This window comes from Cryptomeria japonica, chromosome 6, assembly GCF_030272615.1.
Source record: "Cryptomeria japonica chromosome 6, Sugi_1.0, whole genome shotgun sequence".
NCBI classification, from domain to species: domain Eukaryota; kingdom Viridiplantae; phylum Streptophyta; class Pinopsida; order Cupressales; family Cupressaceae; genus Cryptomeria; species Cryptomeria japonica.
This window is the reverse complement of record NC_081410.1, coordinates 618,824,058-618,844,409: the sequence shown is the minus strand read 5'-3', so window position 1 is coordinate 618,844,409 and position 20,352 is coordinate 618,824,058.

Genomic DNA, 20,352 nt, shown 5'->3' with positions numbered 1-20,352 from the left:
ACATGTGTGGTCCCTTAGGACCCCATATGACCCCTAATGACACCATATGACCCCTTTTAACATCACAGTACATGACATGACCCCTTAGGATAGCATATGAGCCCTAAGGACACCATATGATGCCGTAAGGGGTCATATGGTGTCCTAAGGAGTCATGTGGTGTTCTAACATATGTGTGACCTCTTAAGACCCCATATGACCCCTAACGACAACATATGACCCCTTAGGACACCATATGATGTCCTAATGGGTGATATGGTATCTTGAGAGGTCATATAGTGTCCTAAGGGGTAATATGGTGTCATTATAGCTCATATAGTGTCTTGAGGGGTCATATGGTATCGTTAGGGCTCATATGGGGTCCTAAAGGGTCACACATGTGTTAGAACACCATATGACCCCTTTAGACACCATATGATCCCTTAGGACATCATATTTTCCTAAGGGGTCATGTGGTGTCCTAAAGGGTCATATGGTGTCCTAAGGGGTCTATCGTGTCATTAGGGGTCATATGCGGTCCTAAGGCACCACACGTGTTAGAACACCATGTGACTCGCTAGGACACCTTATGACCCGTTAGGACATCATATTATCCTAAGGGGTCATATGTTGTTATAAGGAGTCATATGGTGTAGTTAGGGGTCACATGGGGTCGCAAGGGGCCACACATGTGTTAGAACACCATATGACCATTTAGGAAACTATATGACCCATTATGACATCATATGGTTTCCTAAGGGGCTACACATGTGTTAGAACACCATATGACCCCTTAGGACACCATATGACCCATTAGGACATCATATTGTCCTAAGGGGTCATATGGTGTCCTAAGGGGTCATGTCGTGTACTAGAATATTAAAAGGGGTCATATGGTGTCCTTACGGGTCATAAGGTTAACTAAGGGGCCAAAAATATGTTAGAACATCATATGACCCCTTAGGACACCATATAACCCCTTAGGACACCATATTATCCTAAGGGGTCATATGGCATCCCAAGGAGTCATATGGTGTCATTAGGGGTCATATGGCATCCCAAAGAGTCATATGGTGTCATTAGGGTTCATATGGGGTCCTAAGGGGCCACACGTGTTAGAACACCATATGACCCCTTTGGACGCCATATGATCCCTTAAGACATCATATTGTCCTAAGGGGTCATATGGTGTCCTAAAGGGTCATATGGTGTCCTAAGGGGTCATGTCATGCACTAGGATGTTAAAAGGGGTTATATGGTGTCCTAAGGGGTCATGTCATGTACTAGGATGTTAAAAGGGGTCATATAGTGTCCTAAGGGGTCATATGGTGTCCTAAAGGGTCATATAGTGTCCTAAGGGATAATATGGTGTTTTGAGGGGTCATATAGTGTCCTAAGGTATCATATAGTATCGTTAGGGGTCATATGGGGTTCTAAGGGGCCACACATGTGTTAGAACACCATATGACCCATAAGAAAATCATATTGTCCTAATGGGTCACATGGTATCCTAAGGGGTCACGTTGTGTACTAGGATGTTTAAAGGAGTCATATGGTATTCTAAGTGGTCATATGGTGTCATTAGGGGTCATATGGGCTCCTAAGGGGCCACACATGTGTTATAACACAATATGACCCCTTAGGACACCATGTGACCCATTAGGATCCATCATATTGTACTAAGGGGTCATATGGTGTCCTAAGGGGTCATGTCGTGTACTAGGATGTTAAAAGGGGTCATATTGTGTCTTGATGGGTTATATGGTGTCGTTAGGGGTCATATGGGGTTCTAAGGGGCAACACATGTGTTAGAACACCATTAAACCCCTTAGGACACCATATGACCTATTAGGACATCATATTATCCTAAGGGGTCATATGGTGTCCTAAGGGGTCATGTTGTGTACTAGGATGTTAAAAGGGTTCATATGGTGTCCTAAGGGGTCATGTCGTGTATTAGTATGTTAAAATGGGTCATATGGTGTCTTAAGGGGTCATATGGGTTCCTAAGGGGCCATACATGTGTTAGAACACCATATGACCCCTTAGGACACCATAAGAGAAAGATAGTATTAAAAAGGCTAAAAGGAGACAAAGGGAGAGAGGTCCTAAAAGGACTCAATGCAGAGAGAGAGAGAGAGAGAGAGAGAGAGAGAGAGAGAGAGAGAGAGAGAGAGAGAGAGAGAGAGAGAGAGTATTAAAAAGGCTAAAATGGGACAAAGGGAGAGAGGTCCTAACACTTAAGGGAAGGGACCCTATATGATCCCTTAGGACACTATATGACCCTTTTGGACAATATGATGTCCCAAGGGGTCATATAGTGTTCTAACATGCGTGCTCCCTTAGGACTCCATATGACCCCTAACGACACCATATGACCCCTTAGGACCTCATATGACCCCTTGGGACACCATATGACAAAGATAAAGGGAGAGAGAGGTAGAGAGAGAGAGGCATGTAGAGAAGTACAAGTAGAGAGGGAGAGGGGATGTATGTAGGGAGATAAAGTGAATATATATATATATATATATATGTATAAGTATATATATAGAGAGAGAGAGATTCGGGGAGGGGATAGAGAGGTGAGATAGAGAGATGGGGGAGAGAAGGGGAGAGGTGGAGTTATAGGAAGAGAGATAGGTCTAGAGCTTAGGAGAGACAAAGACCGTGAGATAGAGAGATAGCAAGTGAATGATGCTATAAGCTCACTGATTACTGAAATTTGACTAAGTCTAAAAAATTATAAGATCTCTTAAAATCTAGAATCTGCATTATGCCTCCTAGAGATCTGAAACCAGTCTCAAACATCTTGACAATATATACATAAAGAGAAAATATAATTTATACTTAAATATTATATTTTGTGTATATATCTTGATGAAAAAAGGGAATGCTAAAGGAAGTGCCATCTATACTCATGTTACTTATCTAGCTTAATGTAAGCATAATGCGTACGTGTTTATCTTGCCGAATATAACCCATACACGTTTTTATTTTGAAAAACACGATCTCATTTTTATTCTTTAAAAAAATGATTGTATTTTTGTTTTAAAAAACTCGTACGTGTTTTTAATTTAAAGAACCTGTACGCATTTTGAATTGTACTTAGGCTTAGATAGAAAGGCTGAGGCTTGGGAGCCTTTTTTCCCTCCTTTTTACGTGTTTTCTTCTTCTAATCCGGTTTCTCAACTTCATTATCATCAGGTTTACACGTTATCAAGTGGGTATTTCCAAAATTGCTACCATAATTTCACCCATCTTTTGAGCTTTCTAACCATATAATTTTTTTAAAATTTGAACAACATTAACATATTAATCTTGAATTTCTTTTACCAGTGTCTCCATAGTTCTCAGAGACATATGTGTACCCATTTTTAAATAACTTTTGATCTAATTATCCAAATTTTTAAAAAATTATATATTATTTTAGTGCACTTGATTCCTTACACTTTAATTTTTTTTTGCATATTTTGTTATTTTGGTGCAAGTTATGCTTTGCGCATGAATGAGTTTCTAATTTTCAGGATGTGCCCATTTCAAAAAATCATTAAAAAAATACTCAAACAAAAAATTACAAAAAAATACACAACTTCTAGTGCTCACTTTTAAATATCTTTCTACCAAAGGATCTGTCAAAATACTTAATCTAACTATGACTTTTTTGATGTGCATGTTAGACACTATGTTATGTTTTTTCAAAAAAAATCAGGAATGTGTTTTCGTGCGCGAAGGATTTGACCTCAATCTTATCCAATTTTGAAAAAAAATAGTAGTTTGGAAACTACATTTAGAGTACTACAAATATTTGTTCTTTGAGTATCTTCATATTTTGAGTGGATGAGTCTCAAATTGCTCCTCCAAATTCAAGTTTAGCTGATTTCCGAAAAAAGGTGTCCACTTATACCCCCCCTTTTGCACACCATCTTGGTGCACTTACCCTACACTAACACTCCCCCTTAAGTGTAGCTTAGATGGGTGAAAATATGAGTCCTGACAAATGAGGCCATGTTAGGTACCCATGTATATAGAGATCCCCCCCAAAAGAAGAATCCCCCTCATAGTATGGATAGCTCCCTAAATAGAGTGAGAAAATGAAGGAGTAAGAAGCCACTTCTAAAGTATACACCTATTGCATCCCAAGCAAATATCACAAATGAAGGAACTTGATTTCAATGAAGGATTTGGTGACTGTAGTATTCACTGATGAAGAACAATACTTAAGATCAATGATGACTTCCTCAATCATCTCCTGAACGTAGTGCATATGTATCTCAATGTGTGTTGTCCTTTGGTGATGAACTAGATTTCTTGATATTTTAATAGCACTTTGATTATCACAAACGATGATGGTAGGATTTTTGACTGGTATACCAAACTCAATGCAAATATTCTAAAGCCAAATAGCCTCAGTGGTAGCATTAACTTCCCCTCAATATTCAACCTCTATTGATGAAATAGCAATTACAGAATGCTTATTGCTCAACCAACAAACTAGACTAGAACCAAGTGAGAAGCAATATCCTAAGTAGACTTGTGATCCTGAGAATCACCTGCCCGTTTTGAATCTATATATCCCACCAAGTCAATATCCATGCTTGTTGCATACTGAATTTCATCATTTTGAGTACCCTGTATGTAGTAGAGAATCCACTTAACTACTTTCGAATGCAACTCACATGGCTCCTGCATGAATTGAGAGATCGCCATGCCCATAGCATATGAAATATTGGGTCTCATATGTGTCAGGTAGATGAGAGTCCCAACAAGTTTTCAATATAAAGTGCCTTCAACCAGGGGTGAAGAGAACTTAGCCTCAAGCTTAACCCTTGAGAAAAATGGAGTCAGGGCACGCTTATAGTCAACCATGTAAAATTTGGCGAACATATCAAGTGCATACTTTGGTTGTCCAAGGAAGATACCTGAAGATGTTTGAGTGATTTCAATCCCCAAGAAGTAATGCAAAAGACCCAAGTTTGACATCAGAAATATATCATATAGAGTTGTTTTCACGACCTTAAGGGTGGATGAGTGACTCATTGTAATCAATAATTCATCAACTTAGAGAAGAAAAAATGTGAGAGTTTTATCCTACTACTAAATGTATGTGTTTGGATCAAAATGGAATCAAATGAAACCAATTGTCAAAAGGAATGTGTCCATATTGGCATACTAGGATCAAGGAGCCTATTTGAGGCTATAGAGAGGATTTTGACCAACAAACAAGTGAAGGATCCTAAAAAAACCTTGTGGTTTCTCCATTTAGATTTCCTCCTAAAGGTCACCATGAATAAAGGTACTATTCACATCCATCTCATGAACATCTCAATGATGGGCTACAACTATAGCAAGGACAAGTCGAATGGAATTCATCTTAGAAACTTCTATACAAGTCATAGAGTAGTTAATCCGAGGAACATGGTAGAATCTTTTTTCTACCAAGTGAGCCTTATACTTATTAATCAACCCATCTATTGTAATTTTGTTCACCAGATATACTTTCATCGACAATTTTCCTTCCCATATGAAGAACGATCGGGTCCCATGTGTGATTCATTTCTAAGGAATTAAACTCTTCCTGCATTACAACATCCCACTTGGGAACACTTGAAGCTTCTTGAAAATACCGTGGATCGGAAGATGAAGCAATAAAGAGATGTGGATCTTCTTAAAATTGTGACCTTACTTTTCTTGAATTTGATGGATCACCCAACCAATCACCTATTAAGCCCAAATAGGTACTAAGGCTAGAGATTTTGAGGGAGAATCATCAACCTTTAAATGATGACTATTAGAGGAATCTAAATTATCATCATCATTGTCACCATCTAAAGTGGATGAAGAAGACTCGTCATCCAAATTAGGAGGATTAAGATCTTGTAAAGGACCGTAATCATGATGCAATGTCTCCAATGTGATAGTGGATGTAGAAGTGGCTTGAGAAGAACTAGAAGAACTCTCCTCAAAATGAAAAGTCCTCATAATGAACAACTCATGAGTGGAGGGATGAATAATTCTATACCCTTTGACGTCATCTAGATATCCAACAAATATGCAAGCTTTCTCTACGGATCCATAGATTTGCATTTCTCTACCTAGAATGTGGACCCATATAAGAGAACCAAACACTCTAAAGTGCTTAATTTTGGGTTTATTACCAGTCCAGCCTTGAAAAGGAGTCACACCCTTCATGTTGGGATCCAAGAACACTGAGAGATGGGGGGGGGGGTGAATCAGTGTTATGTCGGAATCAATAATTTTTAACTTTCTAAACCATGCATGTATATACCAGTAAAAAAATAAGCATACAATAAGAAGCAAATAAACCATCCACATAAATGAACACCATAACACACATAATTTATACATGGAAAACCTCAATGAGTAAAAAAAACGGTGGGATTTGTGACCCACAATATCAGTTCACTGGAAATATGAAAAGATATTACATAAACAGGGGCCTGCACTTGCAGGAAGGCATACTGCCTAGAGAATACTGTTCATCACTAAAGATCCTCATTGACTACAAGCTTGCTGCCAAAGTAAATTACTAAAAAAGAACTCAAGAATGTGTCTGCTATGCCACATAGAGTTCTAGTTCTGGTTCTGCTCTGTACCGGTTCACAGTCTTGAACTATTACCGGTATTACTTCTCCTCCAAGAGTGCTTTCCTAGCTATCTATAGATCTTTTCATGACACAATGTTTGCATACAAAAATGATCTCCATACATATATTTCGCATCTCATAGTTCTGCTATATGTCTATCTATATATCATCTCTTTTTTCTTTTTTCACTTAAATTGACCTAGCAGACTGACTTATATACCTATTACATATGATATGCCTTTTGTCGACTTACAATGCATTTACAAAGAATATTCAATGTTGGCCTCAACAATAATTACAAAATGATTTACTAAAATAAATCTTTCTTGATGTCGGCTTCCTTAAAGTACTGATACCGGTGCTGGTGTTGGTGCCCATGTAGCCCTGAATGCTTCCAATGCCAGTATCTGTCAGTACATGCCTCCTAGTGCCAGTTTGTGATTTCCATCAAGTCTTGTTGCCTTCTATCTGATCTTGTTGCCATCAATGACAACAAAAAGAATCCAATGAGTGTCAATTGCCAACAATCTTCCCCTTTGGCATTGATGGCAACATTCATGTAATGGATTCCCTGCCGGTGTGCTTCCCCTGAGTAACACACTTCATATTCCCTGATATTTTTCACATATGTACATACTCCCCCTTTGACATTAATGCCAAAGACCGGTGAAGGAATAAAAAAATGAAAGAATACAGTCAGAGTCATTCGAGCTTAGTCATCTTTAGAATTTCATGGTATGCCTTATGCAACAATTGAAGATATGTGTCCCAGCCTTATTTGAAAGTGTCTGATACCAATGAAAGTCCACTGAGTATTTGGGAAAATGATTCCTTCTCCTGGGTATCTACATGTGTGGGCTTGGATAGCATGTCCATGCATTCTCTCTTGTGAACACCCAAAGAGTCAAGTCTTGGACTCACCAGTCCTCTTCAATTTCTTTCTCTCCTCAGTATTTTGTCTTTTGCTTTCTCAAAAGCAAAAACTTGGTTCTCCAAGGACAAAATTTGTCCATCAATAGATGTAGGTGTAGTTAGCCCATCAAAAAAATTAACAATAGTAGCCATTTTGTCATATAATTCTTTCAATTTGTCATTTACATTAGCTGTTAGACTTCCTATATTACAACATACTCTGTAAATATTGGTGCATTGTTTCAAATAAACCTCAATAGAGATAAGTTTATCCTCTATCTTCTTCTTCCTAGTTACTATAAGCTAATCAAAAGCTGCTCTTTTTGCAGTAGAGAAACTGTCCAAAGCCTGTCGGTCTGCAATCTGTCTCAAGGATTGATAGTTATTTGATATGTGTTATGTTAAAGCTTTGAGCTTACTGGAAGGGCTTGACCCATCCTCTATCTAATAGCCAAGCATTATTTTGTGTAATACAGAGACCGATTTATCAATTAACCCTTTATCTACAGTTCCTTCCTTTAACGATTTTTGAGTGGCCATCATCATTAGTTCTGTTGGACTTAATTCAGAAACTGATTTCTTCTCGACCTGAGAAGTTTCAATTGCCAATACTCTTGTCGATGAATCTATTTTTCCTACGAGTATGGACTTAGTTGATTTGACCTTGTCCATCTCAACCTCTTTTGCACCGGTGGCTTCGCCACTTGGTGCAGTGTCGATTACTGTCGGTGGAGTATTATCCACAGTGTTTTTAGTGTCCTATACACTCTCTTGCTCAAAATTGGTTTATGTCGGTATAAACTATACACTCTCTATGAATGCTGGTTGTGGATGTGTGCCTTTAGTTGCAGCCGATTGTGATGGTGTCAAAATTGGAGTAGAACTGCCTAAAATACCCTTTCCTTTTGATTTGTCAAGAATTGAAGGGGATGTTGCCTTTACAAATTCTTCCTAAGATGTGAGAAAGTCTGGGTTTTTTAGAAAGAATTTTGTCCACCCCTTACTTTTCTCATTTACCACTTCATTCATTCTACCCATCATAAGACTTATCTGTCAGTTTTTACTACTAAAAATTGTCCTATTAGTAGTATCTATACATCTTTTCATCTCTTCATTATTTATAGTGCCACATTGTTCCAAAAGTGCAACTTCCTTGATTTTCTTATCCCTCTTGATAGCATCAAGTCTCCTAGCCTCAAGTTTATTGTATAGAGATAAAGGTATCTCTTTCAAAATTTCAACTAATGCCTTCTTATAGATATCTATATACAATAAAATAGCTTCCTCTAACTCATTTTGCTCACTCTTCAAAAATTTAATAATATTTTGATAAATTCTTTAATATCCCATCTTTTGTCACTTTATCAATAATTTCAGCATAGGTCATTGTTGTCTTACCAGATCCGGTATCATCACCCTTCTGCTTTTTGCTTGTTGTCACCATTGTGACTGGTTTCCTCTTCTGCATAGGATTCCTTACCGGTGGTGGAGGTGCAGTAGGTTGAGCTGCCTTTCTGACAAGTCTCCTCCCTTTTGAAAGCCAGAGGCTCATTATCCTCAGGATCAGAGCCATAAGTGATTGGGGAAATGTGAACTTGTGGCTTATTCACTTCTTCAGTACCAACCTCTATCGGTTTGACTACCTATTGAGATTGGTAACCTAGCTGAGTATCTATTTTCTAAATCACATTCTACACATATGCAGATATTTTATCAATTTTCTTCTCTCTCCTTTTTCTATTGAAAGTTGTTTTCACTTCAAGAGCCTTTTATCCTGCTATGCCGAAGTGCTTTGTCTTATCATCTAATGGGGCATCTAATAGAATCTTTGCATAAAGCTCAAAAATACTATCATCTACCTCATATCCAAGCTCAGTGATCCAGATTTTCCTAGGTTCAACTGCTTCCATGAATGTTTCATCAGTTTTCACCATGAAACATATGTCAGTGGAGTACTTCTCCACAATGTTCTTAGAGATTCTTTCCCTTTGCCTCATATTTTATTGAAATGTCTTTAAGTAACCCCAAAGCTTCTCATCCCTATCGATACCAAGACCGATGATAGCCATTTTGATTTTCATACCTACCAGTATGTCATGAGCCCATTGCTTCTTTCCTAAACCGAGTAGCTCATTTAGGAAATAAAGCATTAAACAGACAATTAAGTTTCCATATCTGAATGTGCCTTTCTTGGTCCCTTTGATCTTTTTAAGGTTTAACATTAACTCACTCCTCATCCATTCACAAAGTTATATTTCACATTATTTCTTAACATTTGATATGCAACATGAATGCATGAACTTGAAACAGAATTCAGTCAGTTTGATTGAGTTACCTTATATCTTATGATCATGCTTGCAAATTTTATGTCTAAGTCAGTTATTGTGCTGATCCTCATTGATATGTTATCCGGTGTGGAACCAGTGAGTTTTTGAACCTCTATGTTGGAAATTTTCTTAGCAGGTTCTTGTCCAACCCTAGGTAAGCCGGTGACAGCTTGAATAGCTTCCTTTGTGATCATTTAGGGTCTGTCTAACCATATGAATTTGTTATGAACGTTGCTCAGGATGTATCTGATAACTTCATCCTTGAATTCTAGTAAATATAAAATACCGGTTAACCCTAGATCCTCAATTGCCTTAAATTCTGGTTTGATCTTTTTGGTGTCTCCCAGTATCACTGATTGGTACATTCTTTTTATGTCTTCGGTACCCAGATCCTCAAGAGTGCAGTGGATGTATGCCCTCACATCTTCAACATATATTACTCCTTCAGGAACCCTAGAAAATGCTCCTGTGGAGTCTTCTTTCTTTGCAATTTTGCGAACCTCCTTAAACACTGGCCTTAACCTATCCTTAACTTTGATGATTGTCAGATTTGCAATAAAAGTAGGAGTAGAAGATCCAGATGCCATGTCAGAAAATACTTGAGTGAATGCTGGTGGACGATTTGAGTGCTTCAGATTATTGCTCAAAATCCTCTCTTAATGCTTGCTCGCTCTTAGTTCACCTTTACTTTGCTTTGATTACTTGAATGCTCGATGAGTGAAAATGAATTCACTTAGCTTCTTTTATCAGCAAATAAAACCCTAATTTTCTATCATTAATATTTCACCAACAACCCTACAGATGTCGGTTTCACAGTTAAGTGGCGGGGTAACCTTTATCGATGATAAACATAGTTCTCCATATCTCTTTTCAGATCTCCTTAGATCTCTTCCAAGGTATATGCAAAATTTAGCAGTGACTTTGCCAACCCCTAAGGCGTATGCCTTAGTTACCAGTGGAATTTCCTATCGTTGGAGGAATACTCTGTTCTACCGGTGGATTTGCCGTTATAGATCCATCTCCACTTTATTTTTCATATTTTCTAACCCATCTCTTGGTATGATCTTGTTGTATTTCATCTACCTTCTGCTTCCCTTTCTCATTATCTTTATCATTATTAGCCAGTTGAGTCTTGCTTCTGCAATACTTAGCAATATGTCCTATTTTGTTGCATGCATATTGATTTGACATATCCGGTATTATTATTATTTCTTGACCTACAATGATTAGCAAAATGTCCAAACTTTCCACATGCATGACATTTAACATTCATTCTACAGACTTCTGATTTATGACCATATTTCTTGCAGTTTGTGCATTGACCGGGAACAGAATTGTATTTTTGATTTGCCTTATTTCTACATTGTTTAGCAATATGCCCAAATTTATTGCAAACAAAACATCTACCATTGAATTTATAAGCATTAGATTGCCTTGCCAGTTTCCTCTATTCTGATGAGTTCTGCATACCGGTTGTCTGATCTTCATTAGTATTATTGGAGCTTTCACCTTGTACAAATCCAAGTCCTCTAGAATCATCAATCTATCTTTGTCTTTTCAGTACGTCATCCAATTGTGCAACACTGATCCTAAACTTTTCTTTGTATCCGCTTGCAGTAGTCAGATCATCTCTCAAAGTAGTTATTTGCCTTTCAAGTTCTTGTTCATTGTTCTGGGAGTATGCCAAATCAGTTCTCAATAGATTATTCTCATGAGTCAATCTTCTACATTCATCAAATTTGTTCTTCAAAGATAAAACAAGACTATATTCCTTCTTCTTTCTATCCTCAATATCTTTTGATAACCTCATGGTCAGATCTTGCATTTCATTCTTCATGAGCATATTTGCTTGACTTAGTTTCTGATATTGTTCCTTAAGGGTATTCTTCTCCTCATCATCTACTTGTTGCAAAAGTCCTTTCCTCTTGGCTTGAGCTGATGACAACCTTTCTTCCATAACACACAGAATTTATACGTGGAAAACCTCAATGAGGAAAAACCATAGTGGGATTTGTGACTCACAATATCAGTTCACTAGCCATATGAAAAGATATTACATAAACAGGGGCCTGCACTTGTAGGAAGGCATAATGCTCATCACTAAAGAGCCTCACTGACTACAAGCTTGTTGCCAAAGTAAATTACTAAAAATGAACTCAAGAATGCATCTGCTATGCCAAATAGAGTTCTGGTCTGGTTCTGCTCTGTACTGGTTAACAATCTTGAACTATTACAGGTACTATTTCTCCTCCAAGAGTGCTTTCCTAGCTATCTATAGATCATTGCATGACACTATGTTCACATATAAAAATGATCTCCATACATATATTTCGCATCTCATAGTTCTGCTATATGTCTATCAATGTATCATCTCTTTTTTCTTTTTTCACTTAAATTGACCTAGCAGACTAACTTATATACCTACGCATATGATATGCTTTATGTTGGCTTACAATGCATTTACAAAGAATATTCAATGTCGGCCTCGACAATAATTACAAAATAATTTACTAAAATAAATCTTTCTTGATGTTGGATTCCTTGAAGTACTGATGCCAGTGTCGGTGCTAGTGTAGCCCTGAATGCTTCCAATGCCGATATCTGCCGGTATATGCCTCCTAGTACCGGTTTGTATTTTCCATCAAGTCTTGTTGCTTTCTATCTGATCTTGTTGCCATCAATGACAACAAAATGAATCCAATGAGTGTCAATTGCCAACACTTCACAGATTTGTGAGGAACTTGGTTCTGGATGTAACACACACAGTTGCCCTTTGTCCAATACTGAGGTGCCAAAGACTTTGAGTCAATCATACAACTATCCATCTCCTTCAAGTACCCATTCTTACATTTTGTGACACCATTCTACTGAGGACTATATGGAATCGTGTGTTGTGTGTTGATACCTTATGAAACACAAAATTGTTCAAACTAATTATCAACATATTCATCCCCATTAATTGTATACAAAATCTTTATGAGCTTCCTAGATTGTTTCTCTACAAAAGATTTGAAATCTAGAAAATTCTCAAAGACTTGAGACTTCTCTTTGAGAAATTAAACCCATGTCAATATAGAAAAGTTAAGTCATCAATAAATGTCAAGACATATCTAGTCCTATTGAAAAATGGTTGTGTAAATGGTCCTACCAAGTCACTGTGTACCAAATCCAATAGTTGTGTAGCTCTCCATGTTTTTCCTGTATCATACTTCTCCTCGGGATGCTTACCAAGAATGCATCCCTAGCAAACTCCATCAGAAAAACAAATATAAGGAAACCCTAAAACCATGTCATATTGACTGAGCTTTTGCAAGTAATAGTAGTTCAAGTGGCCAAACTGTTGATGCCACAAAAAACTCACCACATTTACATGAGTGAGTAAGACTATCGAAGGAGAGTTAGGAACAAAATGACAAAACTGATATAGTTTGGATTGATTATTTGATTTTCCCACAACAACAATAAACCCATTATGTATTTCACTGGTTACCATTGTATCTAGTGTGAACTCAACTTGCTTTCCAGAATAAATGTGAGTGATCTGATAAATATATGAGATTAGTTGATAAAGATGTAACACAATGGACATCCTTAAATGTTCCTTTTCCGACGTCTACAAACCCTCTCCCATGAACTTCAATAGGAGTGGCATCACCCATTAGTATGGAAGACAAAACATGGCTCCAAATAGGTGAAATCATCTTACCCTAGGGCCTTACCCTTTCCTTTGCCTATGTCCTTAGAATATCCTTCTGATGAACTCTTACTAAATCATGCACCTTGATATTTTTCTTTTGTAGAAGATGTGAAAGGTGATTACTCTATTTATTTAAACACTTATGTTCATCGTGGCTAGGCCTCTTACAGTAAGAACACTTAACTTTCTCCTTCTTAAGTTGTTAACCTTTTGATAAATAGATTTGATTATTTTCTTTTGAAGTAGTAGATTTCTGATCATTCTTCTCCTCTCCTTGGTTCTTTTGTTTCTTATCTTGCTTACTAACTCTTTATGTTATTTTGTGTGTTGATCTACAATTAAGTCATGTGACTTAGAGGGTTTTATTGTACCCATTTAAACCAATTTTTTCTGCTCCCTAGTAAGCTATACAACAAATTCATCTAGAGAAGGCATTTTGAATGTGGTACCTAGGGTACATTTTGTAGCATAAAATTTAGTAACAAACACTAAATAGCTAGGACCAAGCTTAGAAGGAATACTCAAGGTTAATTTCTTATGATCCTTCTTAACTCCACAATGTTCCAACTGCAATCTTACAAATTTAATTTTTGTGAAAAAGTCTTGTATAGTGTTAAAATTGGTTGGACTCAACTCTATGAGTTCATTCTCCAACTTATGACCTCTCAAATCTCTTGCTTACTGTTGGTTAATAGATTTTCCTTCCTAAAAAATAATCTTACAATTGACTTGATAAGCCCAAAATGAAAGACGAATAGAAACCAACAATTGGAGAAGTTGTCATTGAATTGACAACTTTCCTTTCAATTTTAGAGGTACAACTCCCTCTTATGAAATAATTTTGGGATTTTTTGGGGTATGCTTTTAACCAGAAAGAAGGAAAGGCTAACTAAATTAAACAAAACCTCAAATAGAGATGAAAACAAAGAACTCCTCATCAAGTCTCACTCTCGTATCAAAGTATGATGGAGGTCAAAAGGAAAATGACTTAGAGATTAGTAAATTTAAGGATCATCACCACCATTTGACATTCATACAAAGAGGAACATCCTTTGATGGTGAACTAAAAATGAATGAAAAAGTCATTTTAAAAATTTACTATAAAGAACCTGAAATAGGAATGCATTCCACATAAGAACATGCACAATCATCCATCATAGTGCAAAGTCTATTGATTTCAGAAAGCTACTTCGTATATTCTCATAGATTATGTTCAAAAATCACTGATTCAAAAAACACATGAAAAACATACTTATGTCTTTTCTATTTAGGAAAACAACGCAAAGTTTGTATCCCCTAAACCCAAAAAGATCCTCCTTCCCTTTGCAAAGTGTATCATATATATAAAAACTATAACAAGTCTTGAAAAATAATGGTCTTGAAAATGACTGTTTTCAAGATATCAAAAAATAAGTTACTTTAACTAAACCCACACTTAATCATGCCTAACTCAAATTATTGAAGACACCACCTTTTTTAATCTTCATCGGGTTCCAGATTCCTTACCGTTGTGATCTCCCATCGTATGTGTGCATCAATCATTTTAGCTTTCTCTTCCTCTTCAACCAATACCATAATTTCCATGGCCATATTCATTGCTCCTACATTCCCATGCTAAAATAGTCAATTCGATCTTCTAGTGGATTGGCCAAAGTATCATTTTCGGGTTCCACCACAGTTTCAAGGCCATTTCCTGGGAGGAACATTTTGATGTATCCTTCTTTAGTCACTCCTAGATATTTAATTTCAAGCTACAACAATCACCCTTTTCAAAAGAAGATTATGAACTTTGGCCTTTCTTTCCTCTCATTCTAAAACTGATGTTATTTATTTGTATTCAACATAGCTAGTTTTCTCTCTCCAAGCTACTGTGTTTAATTGAGAAGCAATGTTAGTCTATTTATTCTGTACCCAGTTCAAATTTGGTTGAAAAATAGGAATCTGGTTAGTAATTGGAAGCACCATAGTTAATAAGAGAAGCATCCATCATCACCACAAATTTTGGCCATTCTCCTTCCCTTAATTGAGTTGCCAGCTTATCAAGTAATTGTTCCCCTGATTAAACTTCTAAGAAAGAAAATTGAAGAATAATAGGAGATCACCAATTGTTGATTGGCTTGTACCTCTCCCTTAGGGTTTGGTATAGTTTCATGTTATTTTCATGTCTTTGTATGAGTTTCATAACACTCATTTTAAGATTTACATGCATGCTTTAGATCCATTGTTGCATTTGTGATTTGAAGCATTTACATTTACATTTACAATCATCTAGGGTTTGCTCTCCAAAGTGTAGGGTAGATCTCTAGATCTACTTTCTTGTTCATTTAGGATCTTTCATGCACACAAGATTATTGCACACACATTTTCAATACATCGTCATCTATTTGTGGAGGTGGAAATCACCAAAACAAGGGGTTTGACTAAGGCAAAACCCTAAATAGCCACCTAGACACCATTTTTCAAGTTGTAGGTGCAAGTACAGGAATCCGACGCATGCATGGATTTTGGGACTGACAGAAGACACATGTGCAGACCTAAGGACAAAGGAAGATCTCATTTTTTAGAGAACATGGTGTGGCACCTTTGTCTAGGACTAGGGTGTGGCGCCTTGGTCCCCAGGGTTCTGCAGTGTTTTTTGGTAGTTCTCAATTTCTGTGTCTCAGAGTCTCAAATCCAGAAGTTTAGCCATCTGTAATATTAGGGACCATGGTGTGACACCCTGGTCATACATAATCAACATCAAATTTTGGTGACAGGTTTGCATCCGAGTTCCTTTTCCAGCGCTATACTTAGTCATTCAGTTTCAGATCTGCAAGTTTTTGCATTTTCAATTCATATTTGCATCTTTGTTCATCTCCTAACATAGTTGATCATTACATTGCATTTTGCACACTTTCTATCATTGCAACAAAGGAATAGAAACCCTAAAGATAATTCTTGATTCTTTCTCTCTCTCTTGAAGGAAGAAGTCAAAGTAGATCGTCTCCTTAGGCTCTTTCATATTCCAATGTGTGGAGGAAAGTGGGGTTAGGTGTTAGGAATAAGGTGTCTCAACCTTGGATAATTCCTATTCTTATTATTTGTTTTGTAAAATGTATTTCTTGCAAATAATGTAATTAAGTGTGAGTGTACATGTCTAGTTGGCATGTTGATGTGTCACTCCACTTGATGTGTCGGCATCTTGAATTGTGTGTAAGGAGATCATGGCTGAAACAGTTATGACGGATTCCTATGACATGTAAGAGCTATTTCTAGGAGATTTCAATGACGGGTGAAGACATGCAAGACATGTGGCAACTGATAAAGTTGAGTATTGTACACTCTTCCTCAATCATGGGGTTCCTATTTTCTCGGAGATTGGTAAAACCCTAATACGACTATCTTTGGAAGTTGCCCTAAAAAAGGAAAGCGCATAAGCATTTTTTAGGGTTACAGACTGTGATACGAAAGAGTGTATTGTTGGTATGATATCGTGCTACTGGATTTGTCTTAAAGTGTCGATTGTCTCCTGAAAGAACTTGCATCGCAAGTGTGTTGTAACCATTGTGTTGAAGATAATACATTGTGCAGGTTTTGGAGTGCTGGGGTTTTTTACCAAAAGGTTTTCCCCAGGGTAAATCATTGTGTCATTCTCTATTTTCTGTATGCATGGTATATGGCTGCAATATCTTTATTGAAGTAGTTAACGAATCTGAAATTGTAAGGATTTAAAATAATTTGCACAATACTTTCCTCTAGAGATTAGTGTAGGAAGTTGTTTCCGCACCTGAGTTTCCTTACATTAGGTCCTAAACTACCCAATCCCCTCTTTTGACATCACACATCCATGATACATTTAATTTAAACTCTAAAAAATAGCCTTATAGCTATGTAATACTCTTCGATACCTTTCCAACTCCTATTCATTTTTGAAAAATGGAGTTTCAAGGAGAAAGACATGCCCTCACGAGATTAATATGCAGCTAATTCAACTTGCAATACCTAATGGAAATTATAGAAGTTTTTAATGAAAACCACATGGATGAAAATTTCTCATTTTCAAATTTTCATCAAGTACCCATTTGTAAAAATTCGACACTCGAGGCAAAAGTTATTTAATTTAAAAAAAAAAAAGAATTTACTAGCCAAAATAGCTTATGCCTTATTAAAACTCAATTTTTACAAAATATATTGAATTTCTGCAAAAAATAAGAGATACGTAGATGATTAGTTGATGTTGGGAGGTAAAACCCAAAAATCAATTTTTCTTGCAAAGGAGTAGAAGCTAAATTTCTAAAGCCAAAATAAAAACAACTCCAGTGAATTTTGAATTTTTCACTTTGATTTTTACTATGCCCTCCAAACTTTGATTTTGATGAAATAAAAGTCACTTTTGACTTTCTAAAACTTTCTGAACACTTTGGAAATGTTGTAAAAGCCTCCAATATTACCAAAAAGTTGCAAGCACCAAGATCTTATAGGAACACATGTATATATAAACTAAATTAATGAGAAGCATATTTTACTTTAAATTATTTTAATTTTCTAGGTCACACAAGAATGTAGGAGGAGAGCATACTTGGTTTTTAATGAAAATATTAGCTATTTAATTATCTCAAATCTCTCTAATTTTTTTAGAAAAATAATGACCTATACCAGACAACACAACTCTAATACCATGTTAGATTTTGTGAGTAGTAAGAACCAAGCCAAGATCTAATGTTGGTCATCACATGCACCTCCAAGAAATAGTTGATTGAAGATAAAAAAAATAAAAACTGAAGAGAAATAAAAAATGAGAGAAAAATAGTCATAGAAAGAGAATTTCGAGAAGACTCCCAATACTCTCACCGAGCTATCACTGCACTAGTGAAGGTGAAATTATAGTGATTATTATATAGAAAATAATAAAATATACATCCAGGAGGTGCATTAACTCTCACTCCCCATAAAAATTGGGAGGTTTTACCTACTTGGTAATTTCCAAAACATTTGGCATAACCTCCTTACATGAAAACAAGAAAGGAATTATAAAGGTGGCACATAAACCCAAAAGAGGGTGAGAAACCCAACTGCCCCATAATCCACTTAGGAAATGACAAAATAGTGGTTATGTGAGGTGGCACAATAATCCAAAAGTGGGTGTGTAACTCAACTACCCATTAATAGGTGGGAATTAAACATCTAACTGAAGTATTTCACCATGTGTCCTCATATTAGCCACTCCTATTAACCTAAGCAAGCTTAAATAATATGCGTAGGAAAATAAATACCCTATAACATAAGGAAAATTGAAAAAACCTACACTAACATATAGTTATCAAGGTATTTTCACATATAACTATCAAGGTATTTTCACATTTAGGTGAACTTTCAATTATCATATACAAAAATTCAGACTAGATTTGAAAAGGGGAATGTCGACACTAACAATGGCTCAAATTTCAAAGAATTTTGTTTGGTCACCTATACATACTATAACACCTAAATAGGTCTATGTCAGCCAAAAATGTCTATATACTTGTTACACTACTAAGTCTTATTTGTAGTCAGGCGTTTGCCGAGCCTTTGTACCTAGATGACAAGTTTAACTAGTTTTCAAACCTTCTCTTTCGGTTCAAGAGTTCAATAAATTCCCAATCGCTCGACTATCCTTAAAGCCTATGACCTTGTAATTGTTTAGTTAGAAGATATTGGAACTTGTGCACACTTCCTCAACTTGGTTCAATAGTTCAACATTTTACCGACCACTCAACTCAATGCATTTGCAACTCTCAAGGTATTATCTTTTCATGACATCAATCAATTCAATTCATTAATAGTTATTAAGTGGTAGAAGAAATGCAAAGTGTGTTAACTCAATTTTTAATACATAATGCAATACCCTAGTCATAAAAATTAAATGCAATTAAAACCTTGATCTTTAAAATGACTACCATCTTTCTAATTTTATTTTTCATCCCAAGCATGCAATAGCAAGAACTCTAAGCTTTCTACGATGCAAAAAAGGTTGTAGAGAATAAAGGAGACACATTAGAATTAATATATCCCATTTCCTTTACCTCCTCTCTTTTAATGTAAGCACTCTTTCAAAGTGATTCATTTAAAATTTGTAGTGTTTCTCTCATGATTCTATGTGAGGCACTCCCTCTGAACCCTTTGCAAGCTTGGCCGCTAAATTCTAGTACTAAAGAATTTTTAGTAGTTGATTGTTTATCGTGCTTGAAATATTGGTTATTTTTAATGTCACCAACAATGGGAGATGACCTTTATGACATAAATGATTCAAATTTCAAGATATCCTGAGGAAATACAACATGAAAGTATCTCACCCACTGATTCCCAGGAAGCTCGAGTTCATGACAACTTTCTAATTACAAGAGTTGATTCTAAAATTGTCTCACAAGCTTTGAAAACAACTAACCAGGACCAATTGGTGGATGTATCCACAAAAAATGAATGGAATCATTTCAATGAGAGAAAATACATTGGGCCATTGTGGTTAATTAGCTTTATTTTCCAAATTTTGAAGGCTTTTATTCGATCTCATAAGCTATAGGCTCTAGATGGCTATCTTTCTATTTTAGTATCTTATTTAATTATCTTTAAAATAGTTTTCTTCAAGAATTTGTTATCTTTTAGGATAGTTATTGAGATTTGGCTATAAATTAGAGTAGGAGGTACCTCTGAGGGGATCCTCTTTTTCCTACTATTTTTGGGGAGGTGCTGATGTAATTATTAGAGGGACAATTAATGAAAGCTATCTGAACAAGTTTGTAAAGATCATAAAATTTTCATTATGATTGATGAATGGTTTATTCTTCTAGTCATTTCAATTTTTAAGGATGATGTT